The sequence below is a fragment of the Marmota marmota genome, unplaced genomic scaffold (genome assembly GCF_001458135.2).
Source record: "Marmota marmota marmota unplaced genomic scaffold, marMar, whole genome shotgun sequence".
In the NCBI taxonomy this organism is placed as follows: domain Eukaryota; kingdom Metazoa; phylum Chordata; class Mammalia; order Rodentia; family Sciuridae; genus Marmota; species Marmota marmota.
Genome location: NW_026002626.1, coordinates 473,811 through 484,991, shown reverse-complemented (window position 1 = coordinate 484,991; position 11,181 = coordinate 473,811).

Sequence of the window (11,181 nt, the reverse complement as noted above, 5' to 3'; positions counted from 1 at the left end):
TAATTATCTTCTGTATTTCTGAAGTGTCTGTTGTGATATTGCCTTTTTCATCCCATATGCTAGTAATTTGAGTTCTCTCTCTTCTTCTCTTCGTTAGCAAGTCTATGGGTCTGTTGATCTTATTTAATTTTTCAAAGAATCAACTTTTAGTTTTTTCAATTTTTTGAATTGTTTCTTTTGTTTCAATTTCATTGATTTCAGCTCTGATTTTAATTATTTCTTGCCTTCTACTACTTTTGCTGTTGTTTTGCTCTTCTTTTTCTAGGGTTTTGAGATGAAGTGTGAGATCATTTATTTGTTGGGTTTTTTTTTATTATTTTTTTAAAGAATGAACTCCAAACAATGAATTTTCTTCTTAGAATTGCTTTCATTGTGTCCCATAGATTCCGGTATGTTGTGTCTGTATTTTCATTTATCTCTAAGAATTTTTTTGATTTCCTCCTTTATGTCTTCTGTAACCCATTGATCATTCAGTAACATATTGTTCATTTTCCAGGTGATGCAGAATTTTTCTTCCTTCTTTTTTCATTTATTTCCAGTTTCATTCCATTATGATCAGATAAGTTGCATGGTATTATCTCCACACCTTTATATTTACTAAGAGTTGCCCTATGGCATAATATATGGTCTATCTTTGAGTAGGATCCATGTGCTGCTGAGAAGAATGTGTATCCACTTGATGATGGTTGATATATTCTATATATGTCAGTTAAGTCTAGGTTATTGATTGTGTTATTGAGTTCTATAGTTTCTTTATTCAGCTTTTGTCTGGAGGATCTGTCTAATGGAGAGAGTGGTATGTTGAAGTCACCCATAATTATTGTGTTGTGGTCTATTTGATTCTTGAACTTGAGGAGAGTTTGTTTTATGAACATTGCAGCACCATTGTTTGGTGCATACTTATTGATAATTGTTATGTCTTGTTGGTGAATGGTTCCTTTTAACAGTATATAGTGTCCTTCTTTATCTCTTTTGATTAACTTAGGTTTGAAGTTGATTTTATTCGATATGAGTATGGGCACTCCTGCTTGCTTCCGAGGGCCATGTGAGTGGTATGATTTTTCCCAATCTTTCACCTTCAGCCTGTGTATGTCTTTTCCTATCTTATGAGTCTCCTGAAGGCAGCATATTGTTGGATCTGTTTATTTTTTAATCCAGGTTACTAGCCTATGTCTCTTGATTGGTGAATTTAAGCCATTAACATTTAAGGTTACTATTGAAATATGGTTTTTACTTCCAGTCATGTTTATTTATTTATTTTAGTTTGGCTAGTTTTTCCTCTTTGGTTATTTTTCTCCCACTTTACTGAGATAACTCCCACTGTTAGTTTTGGGTGCTATTTTTCAATTCCTCTTCTTGTAGTATTTTGCTCAACATGCCTTGCAGTGCTGGTTTTCTGGCTGCGAATTCTTTTAACTTTTGTTTATCGTGAAATATTTTAATGTCATTGTTGAATCTGAAGCTTAATTTTGCTGGATACAGTATTCTTGGCTGGAATCCATTATTTTTCAGCGTTTGAAATACGTTTTTCCAGGATCTTCTCACTTTCAAAGTCTGTGATGAAAAATCAGCCATTAACCTAATTGGTTTACCCCTGAATGTAATCTGTCTCCTTTCTCTCATAGCTTTTAATATTCTCTCCTTTTTCTGTATGTTGGATATCTTCATAATTATGTGTCTTGGAATTGGTCTATTACGGTTTTGTATGTTTGGGGTCCTGTAGGCTTCCAGGATTTGGCAATCCATTCCATCTTTCATATCTGGGAAGTTTTCTAAGATTATTTCATTCAACAGATTGTTCATTCCTTTGGTTTGAACCTCTATAACTTCTTCTATCCTAATGACTCTCAAGTTTGGTTTTTTTATGACATCCCATATCTCTTGCATGGATTGCTCGTGATTTTTTAACATCTTTTCTGTGTTGGCTATATTCTTTTCGAGTTGATAAACTTTGTCTTCATTATCTGATGTTCTGACTTCTATTTGATCTAGTCTATTTGTAATAGTCTCATTTGAGTTTTTAATTTGGTTTATGGTTTCCTGCATTTCTAGGATTACTGTTTGATTTTTTAAGATCTCTATCTCCTGATAGAGTTCTTGCTTTGCAATTTGAATTTGCTTATGCAATTCATTTTCAAAGTATTCTTTCATTTTTTCGACTTGCTGTCTCATGACTTCTTTAAGATTCCATTCCATCTGAGTCAGGTATGCCTTGAGTTCTTTCTCTGTCCATTTTTCGGATGCCTCTAGGCTATCCTGTAGATTTAAGATGTCCTGCATTGTTTGTAATCCTTTTTTCCCTTGTTTTTTCATGTTGTTCATGTTACTTTCCAACTCTGTGTAACTGCTGTGTTTCTGTTTTCTGCTATAAATTTGTTTTGGTTTTGTATATCTCTGTGGTCTCTCCTTTGTGGTGGGAGACTATGCCTAGAAATGTTTGGCTTTATTGTACTTTCAAGCTGTTTCATTCAATTCATAAAAGGCTTCCAGATTCTGTATGCATATAGGGATTTGTTGTTTGTTCTTAGGACTTTATGTTTAGGTTAGGTGCTATGATGGTATGAGGGTTAGTATGTCTAGGCTACTTTGGAAGATTGCTCTACTGAAGGGGGATATTAACAGGCGATTGAATCAGTGTGGTTGGTAGTAGCTAGGTATTTAGGAGCCCTATAGACAGCCTCGAAACATTCACCTATTTGCATTTAGACAATTACACTTAATGGAAGACATAATGCTTGGGATGAAAGTTGGGGGGTAGGGGAAGGAAGGTGCTCTTAAAAAGAAAGAAGGAGAGAGAGATAGATAGATTAGAGGAGAATGGAAAGAACAATAAAACTTGAAATGGGAAAGAAAGAAAGAAGGAAAAGGGGAGAAAAGAAAAAAGAGAAAAAATAAAGTGAAGTCTTAGAAATCCATTTTCTTCTCTTCCAGTAGGCAGAGCTGTGCCCTCCGAGCCAAGCCTCTGCCCTCTATGTGCCGACAGCAATCCCTGTAAGGCAGCTCCTGGGAGTCTCTTAATCCTGTTAGTCCAGCGCCGTTTCTCTTCTCCGGCCCCTCCCCCCCTTCCTCCTGCCAGCCAGCCAGGTCCTGTTCACCGGGGGCAGTTCCCCAAGGATCTGGTTACACTTGCAGCCCCACCTTGTGCCCTATTTCCCAAACAACTGAGCACTCTCTCTGCCATTCATCTAAACCCCAGTGCTGTGGAGCGGTGATCTGGGAAGCAACAGTTTAATTTTTCCAGACCCCTTTGGTGGGCACACCCCAGGAAACTGGTGGCTAAGACCTTGGGTGTCACTGCTGGTGGTAAGGGGAGTTGGGGATCGAGGATCCCCTCTGCTTCCCTCGGCCCCTACAGTCACATCCACTCCGCTGGCAGTAGGAGGAGTTTGGGGTCAGGAGTGCCCTCTGCTTCTCTCCGCCCCTACAGTCACGCCCACTCCGTTGGTGGTCGGGGGAGTTGGGGGTGGGGAGTCTTCTCTGCTTCCCTCTGCCCCTACAGTCACGCCCACGCCGCTGTCGGTAGGGGGAGTTGGGGGTCGGGATTCCCTAGGCCCCTACAGTCACGCCCCCGGAGAGATTTTTGAGGTTTCCCGGCTGTTTGTATCTGGTGGGGATGGTCACACACCTGCTAAAGTGGATTCCACTGGGAAGGAATTTCATCGGCTGAACTCTGGTGATGACACCTCTCTGCTATGGCGGGCCCCAGGCTCCTTGCTGCAATGTCCGAAGGGAGGGGTGGGACTGGCCTGTCTCTGGTCTGACCCAATCTCGGTTGGTTTCAGTTCCCAGTTTGCTATTTCATGAAGGCTTGGCTGAGCCATGCCTCGGAGGCTGGTAGCTGAGCCGCGCAGGCGGCGGCTGGCAGGTCTGGACCTCCGCACCTTGTGGCGGAGATTCACTCGTCTGGGGCAAACTGTCACCTCCAATAATCCTACTGATTCCCGGCCGGTCTCACTTCAGCGGAATTTTGCTAGAAGTTTCTTAGCAGGTAGAATCTAAGCATATTAATGCGTCTCTCTGACCCCTTTATTGAGGAGGTAATGAAAGCACTGCCTCCCCGCCCACCACCATGTTGGATCCTCTTCAATTAATTTTGATAAAATGTTCTCAGTTGTTTTAGAAATTGCAGGTGTCAGAGAAGTATTTGCTATATAATCTACTTTTTTCTCTGATTTCACCTAAGTTGAGCTGGAAACTTTTGATTTATCTTTTATCTTAATTTACCAAAATAAAAAGTGAAGACAAAATACATAGTGGCTATATAGATCAGCTTTTTCTTTCAATTTTAAATTTTCTCTCAGTTTCAGCTTCTTTCTTTATTTGATTTTCAAGCTTCTTTAGGATAGGAACATGTGGTTTATCTTTTAAACCTCAAGCAATTTACAAATAGAAAAGAAAGTACTGTTCATGGTTTCTTTACATAGTGCACAAAGTAGACCTGAAGAAAATATGAATCATCTTTAGAAGAATTTGCATCAAAAGGCTGAGAACAAGATTTCCAACACCAGTCCACTACAACTCTGAGTATGTGGTTCTCTGTAATTTCATCATGCCTATAGGTTGATGTGATTACCACCACAATAGCCACCAGACACACTTGCATCCTAATGATCAGTGAAATCACCTCCTTGCACCAGCACCAGCTATTTAGAACTTAAGAATTTTTTACCAGCCCATTATTTTAAAAATCCTGACTTAAAGCTTAAGTGTACGAAGATGTTCATATTTATACTTTAAGTTGTACATTGAAGAGCTTTTTCTTGCAGATTTTGTCAATGTAGATATGCCTTAGAAAGAGAAACATTTTATAGCAAGAAAATGTGAAAAGTCAAGTTCAAATATGTAAAGAGCTCTGGCTCCCACTAGAGTGAAATTTGATTGTCAATTTTGCTGTGATTACTGTAATATTTCTAATTTATTTGGGAGACTGGAAGTTTTGATTATAGTTTGATGGTTAAAACTTGTTTTTCCAAAAAATTAACAGACCACACTCCTTCACACAGTGTCACCTTTCCTCTTAGCTAGCTTATTTAAATTGCTATTCTTCCATACATTGTAAAGGAAGTTCCCATAACAATTCATATGAGAAATGTTCAACTGCCTCCCGAGCTCTGCCTGGTTGGCATCATAGATGCTCCTCTTCTTAAGCCCACCATAAATGAAAACATCTCAAATTGAAAATTCATGCACCACACCATGTGCCTAGAAGCACAGTGCTCTGCAGTGTGCTGCTTGCTTCCCCTGATGATTCTGTCACTGATGGGGAGCTGCTACTCAATGCTGCTGCCCCCACCAAGAGGGTGTTGTGCTGTATATTGCTAGCTCAGGACAAAGGAAAATCCAAACTCTAAAGTACAAATTCTACTGGACATATACTACTTTTGAACTAACAAGACATTGAAAAAACATTATTTTAAATAACAGCATTTTTAGTTATGGTCATAATTAAATTAGAGCCTTTATCTGTTTTCCAGCTTAGTTAGCTATTACCTATAAGATTGAAAGAGTTACCCAATTACTTTCACATTACATAAGAAATACAGAGATTTACAACTCTGTGTATATGGTTTACTGTGATTTCATCATGCATACAGGTTGAAGTGACCACCAGAGCCACAAGACACACTTACTTGCATCCTAAGGATCACGAATATCACTTCATTGCACCAGTTCCAGCTGTTTGAAACTTAAGAATAATAGTATTTCTTTAATTTTCATAAAATATCCTAACTTGAAGTTTAATTGTGTGAGGATGTTCATATTTATACTTTGAAGTTGTAAATTGAAGAGCTTTTTCTTGCAGATTTTTTCAATGTATATGCCTCATTTCTGGAATGTGCTTCTCATGTTTTCATACTATTTACACTATGTTATCTACATTCTTTTCAAAATTATATATGACTTCATATCTGAGGTCCTTCATATCTGAGGTCATAACTTCATTGTCTGAGGTCTTGTCTTCCAAGTGGTCTAATTTGTTGGTGATGCATTCAATTGAACTCTTTAAATTTAAATTTGGATTATTGTTTCTTTTATTTCAATGATTTTTTTTAGAATCTCTATCTCCCTACTGAAGTAATTTTTTGCTGCCAATATTTGTTTTGTTTATGTAGCTCTTTGTCAAAATGATCTTTTGCTGCCAGTATTTAGTCTTTTATATTATCCTTTAATTTGCAGAACATTTTAATTATGTACATTCTGAACTCATTCTGTCATATCTTCTGTTGTGATGGTCATGGATTCTAATAATGTGGTATCTTGATTTGTTTCAGGCCCTTTCTTCCCTGTCTTTTCATATTGCTGGTGTGTCTTCCCTTCTAGAACTGTGGATCCTAGGCATTATCATTTTTACCCTACAGGCTTACAGTGCCCCTGTAGGGATCACCTCCTTTGAGGTGAAGGACAATGTGATCAGATCCCAATATAAACCATATACATCCTGAAAACCAATGTTTGCTAATAAGATGTTTATATTTGGTCACAATGTACAGATATCATGAATTAAATTATTATCTACAACATAGCCAGTAGGTTTGTAAAAATGTTTACAGTTACAAAGGAGTGGATGAGGAGTTAGATGATACACTGAGGAGGTAGGAGGTGAGGATATATAGAGTTGTTATGTCTTAGAAAGTGTGAAAGAGAAATCTAAAGAGGAAGACTAGTAGCAGAAGAAAGGAGAGGAAGTAAATTTGGGTAGAAAAGTAACTGGGAAGACAAGAGAGTACATAAAACAAACACACATATATATCAAGAAAAATAAAAAAAGTTTTCATAGCAGAAATTGATGGGGAAAAAAAAGAATAAAAAGAGTGTACAACTCTACTGTAACATACTATTCAGGAGTCCCAGTCCTCAAAGTTCTAATTCATGCAAAGTACTTGGTTTTACATATGTTGGGGATGTGAGGTGGGGAGAGGGAAAAAAATCTTGAAGGAAGACACAAGGCTTGTTTTGGTTGGAGATCATTATCTTTCTTGCTTCCCTTCTCATCCAATAGGTGGAGTCATCTGTTGTTAGCTGGTATCTCTGCCCTCAGGATGGTGAAGGTAACCAGGGTGCCACTGTGACAGGTTAGCTGCTGCTGGGGAGAGGGGGTGCTAGAAACTAGGTTCCTGGAAGATGGTGATGAAGGTGACACAAGTTGGAGGCTCTTGCTTTCAGAAGTGGAGTGTTGGGTTGGGTGGGGGGAGCCAGGTGATGGTGTTGGATGATGAGTTTAGCGGTGAGCTCTGTGGCTTACAGTGTGAGCTGATTTGGGAGCCTGTGTGAAATTCCCAGGGTCAGGCAGGTTACTGCACCTAGGGGTCTGAGTCCACTGCTGCTAAGTCCCAAGACGGCAGCAACAAGGGGAGCCCCATTTAGGTAGATGAAGGTCCACACAGGGATCTTGGTCTCTACTCATGGGAAGCAGCCAGGTGTCCTCCATGGGAGCCACATCAATGCTTTCTGCTTAAATGGGTGGCCGAAAGTTCTTCATGGATGCTGCTGCCACCTCTGATGGTCTCTCTGGGGAACCCAGTAGTCCTGTGTGGGCGAGTAGTTGGGAGGCCTAGTCTGATGCTGAGGCCTGGAGCCCTTAAGGAGTGCAGGAGGCAGGAAGATTGCTTGAACAGAAGCAGTATTCTTACTACTTGCATCCCAGTTCATGGAGCAATGCAGAATGCCTCCCTTTGGCCCACCATCCTGGATCCAGAAATAGAAACATTTATATAGAAAGAAAAGGTGAAAACATGACTAGTCCAAATATGTAAAGAGATCTGGCTCCAACTAGAGCAAAACTGGATTGTAAATTTTGCTGTGATTAACTGTATATTTCTAATGTATTTGGGAGACTGCAAGATTTGATTATGTGTTGATGGTTAAAACTTGCTTTTCCAAAGGATTAACAGGTGACGCTGTGTGAAACAGTGTCACCTCTTTTCTTAACTAACTTATTTATATAGCCATTCTTCAGTAGATTGTAAAGAAAGCTCCCATAGCAGTTCATATGAGAAATGTTCAACTGCCTCCTGAGCTATGCCTAGTAGATGCTCCTCTACTTAACGTCACCATTCACAATTTAAACACATCAATTTCACGCAAGGAAATAGAAGATGTCATCAGTAGCCTACCAACCAAGAAACCAGGTTTGGAGACATGCCCAGCTGAGTTCTACAACACATTTAAAGAAGAACTACACCAATGCTTCTCAAACTATTTCATGAAATATAAAATGAGAGAATGCTTCCAAATACATTCTACGAGGCCAATATTACCCTGACTCCAAAACCAGACAAAGACACAGCAAAGAAAGAAAGCTTCAGACCAATATGGCTAATGAATATAGATGCAAAAATTCTCAATAAAATTCTGGCAAATTGAATACAAAAATATATCAAAAAGATAGTGCACCATGATCAATTAGTGTTTATCCCAGGGATGCAAGGTTGGTTCAACATACAGAAATAAATAAATGTAATTCACCACATCAATAGACCTAAAGATAATAATCATAGGAGATTCTAAATAGACACAGAGAAAGCATTTGAAAAAATGCACCTCTTCATGGTTCAAAATGATAGAAAAACTAGGGATATCAAGTACATACCCCAACATTGTAAAGAGTATCTATGCTAAGCCCCAGGCCGACAACATTCTAAATGGAAAAAAAAATTGAAAGCATTCCATCTAATAACTTGAATAAGACAAGGATGCCCTCTTTCACTAATTTTAATGTAGTTCTTAAAAGTAGCCATGGGAATTATACAGATGAAAGAAATTTAAAGAGAAACAGATAGGAAAAGAAGAACTCAAATTATCATTTTTTGCAGATGATATGATTGTATACCTAGGAGACCCAAAACATTCCACCAGAAATCTCTTGCAATTAACAAATGAACTTAGCAAAGTAGCTGAATATAAAAATCAACACCATAAATAAAAGGCATTTCTCTACATCAGTGACAAATTCTCAAAAAGCAAAACTAGGAAACCCACCCCATTTACAATAGCCTCAAAACAAAACAAAACAAAAAAAGCAACCTGGGGAATCAACTGAATGAAAGAGGTGAAAGACCTATACAATGAAAACTATAGTATTCCAAAAAATGAAAGAAGAGACTACCTTAAGAGGTCAAGCTAGTTGGTGCAGAGACACCCACATCGCCCTGCAAGGAACCCAGACTCAAAGTAGGCCCTGCTCCACCCCTCCATTGGCAGGTACCCACTGGAGCCCAGCCTCTGGCACAGGACCACCTCTTTAGACTAGCAGACTACTGCAGGAGCCTAGGCCTGACCCAGATCCACCCACGCCAACTTGCATAGAACCCAGATCCAGAGTTTGTCCCACCACACACCTGGGAGCCTAAACCTAACCCACTTTTATCTTGGGACACTGCAGTCATCTCCATAGCCTTCTGCACACAGTAGCCTCTAACTTTTTACAACAGACAGGACCTAGAATGAGCTGCATCTCAGAGCAGGCATCCCAATGAGAGTGTGGGGCCCACCCTTTCCACCCTGTCTCTATAAGATATTGCTTCCATCTTGGGGAACATCAACTATTATTTCACGTTACCCCAGCTATTGCTGCCACCACTTTAGATGCAGTAGCATACATTAAGAGACACCAGCAAGGTCTGGAAGCCCAACATCAAGATGAAGTACAGACAATCTGCACGGGTACTACAAGAACATATTATAGAAACTGTAATATCTCAGACCCACGATGCAAGAAAGAAAGAAACATAGACAACATAAAAAAAACAAGGGAGGAAAGTGCCCCTAACAAACGAGAGTATACTACTATAACAGAATCCATGAACAATGGGTGATGAAATGTCAGAGAAGTTGTTCAGAAGGTTCATAATTAAAATAATATATGAATTAAAGAATGACCTAAGTAAGCAAATACAGGCAAAATTTGTTCATTTCATCAGAGAGATAAGAGAGCAAATACAAGTAGCAAAAGATCACTTCAAGAAGGAGATAGATACTCTGAAGAAAAAACCAGTCAGGAATCCTTGAAATGAAGGATACAAGAAACCAAATATAAAACTCAATATAAAACATAACCAACAGATTAGATCACTTGGAAGAAAGAACATCAGATAATGAGGATAAATTATATAATCTGGAAAATAAACTTGATCACACAGTGCAGATAGTAAGAAACCATAAACAGAACATCCAATAATTATTGGACAGCATCTACAGACCAAATCTAAGAGTTACTGGGATAGAGGAAGGCACAGAGTTTCAAACCAAAGGAATGCACAATCTCTCCAATGAGATAATATCAGAAAATTTTTTAAGCATAAAGAATGAATTGCAAAACCAAATACAAGAGGCTTACAAGACAGCAAATGTACAAAATTACAACAGATCTACACCAAGCCACATTATAATGAAAATTCTAGCATACAGAATAAGAATAGAATCTTAAAAGCTGCAAAAGAGAGGAATCAGATCCCATGTAGAGGGAGAGCAATTTGTATCTCAGCAGATTTTTCAACCTGACCCTCAAAGCCAGGAAATCATGGAACAACACATACCAAACTCTGGAAGAAAATGGATGCCAACCAAGAATCTGATATCCAGCAAATCTAAGCTTTACATGTGATGATGAAATAAAACCTTTCATGATAAACTAAAGCTAAAAGAATGTACAATTAGAAAGCCTGCACTACAGAACATCCTCAACAAAATATTTCAAGAAGAGGAAATGAAAAAGAAAATGATGTAAATCAGGAGAGGGAGGTGTTACACTTAAGGAAAATATAATCAGAAGAGAAACCAAGTAATGTTAAATACCAAACATAAAGAAAAATTGCTGGTAATACAAATCATGTCTTGATAATAACCTTGAAGGTTAATGGCCTAAACTCACCAATCAAAAGGCATATACTAGCAGATTAAATTAAAAAACATAGAGACCTAACAATATGCTGCCTCCCTGAGACTCATCTCACAGGAAAAGACATCCACGGACTGAAGGTGAAGGTTTGGGGAAAATTATATCCCTCACATTTACTGCAGAAGCAAGCATGTATTTCCATCCTCATATCAAATAACAAAGACTTCAAGTTAAAGTCAATCAAAAAGGATAAAGAAGAACATGACAATCTGCTCAAGGGAACCTACACCAAGAAGACTTAAAAATTATAAATATATACTCCCCAAACACTGGAGCATCTACAT